Below are 772 nucleotides of genomic sequence, written 5' to 3'. Positions count from 1 at the left end.
CTGCCCTGATAAAAGAAATTATGCAGTTTCTTCAACTAGAAAAGGCTACATTTTCAATGAGAGAATAATTTTTGGTCCCACTTTATATTAAGTGGCCTTAACTACTATGTACTTACATATAAATTAATCATTTGATACAATGCATTTATTGTGTACATACATGTTTTTACATTGTACTTATATTTTAAAAAGTACCTGCATGTAATTACATCTGTAATTAATTTCTGTAATAATTACACTGTTTACACATCTCTTACACCTTAACCCACTCTTAAACCTACGCATACCACCAAACCTGTGCCTAACCTTACCCCTATCCCACCTCAATATCAGCAGGAGTGTTTTGCAATACACATTGTACTTATTTTTTGAGGTAAGTATATAGTAATTAAGGCCACCTAATATAAAGTGGGTCCAATTTTTTTAATGCATTAAGGAGACATTTTAATTATTTATTTATAAATTAGTTTATTTTAATTATTTTAATAAGCAGTTATTGAACCTTGAGCTAATATGTTATATTATATAACTAACTATAACTATATACGAATATGTATTATTTCTGTGGTAAAACATTATCATACAAAAATATTTATACAAAAAAAGTGTACTTTGTTAAAAGTTTTCGGCCAATTTGGAAAACTTAATTCTAAGAGAATGAATGAAAAAAAAAACATTCAGTTTAGTAGTTGTTAGTCTATTTAACACATTTTGGTAAATCCTCTTTTAGGGAGTTTTATTTACAATTACAGATATGCCACATATATATATA

General features: G+C 27.1%; 1 protein-coding gene across 1 annotated transcript in view; it reads left to right on the top strand.

Moving 5' to 3' along the window:
• LOC107690325 (inactive phospholipase C-like protein 2) overlaps positions 1–772 on the top strand; it is a 91,188-nt gene that overhangs the window by 87,779 nt on the left and 2,637 nt on the right. The window lies entirely within an intron of this gene.

Source organism: Sinocyclocheilus anshuiensis, unplaced genomic scaffold, assembly GCF_001515605.1.
Source record: "Sinocyclocheilus anshuiensis isolate Anshui unplaced genomic scaffold, SAMN03320099.WGS_v1.1 scaffold461, whole genome shotgun sequence".
Lineage (NCBI taxonomy): Eukaryota > Metazoa > Chordata > Actinopteri > Cypriniformes > Cyprinidae > Sinocyclocheilus > Sinocyclocheilus anshuiensis.
This window is presented reverse-complemented; position numbering and strand designations above follow the sequence as displayed.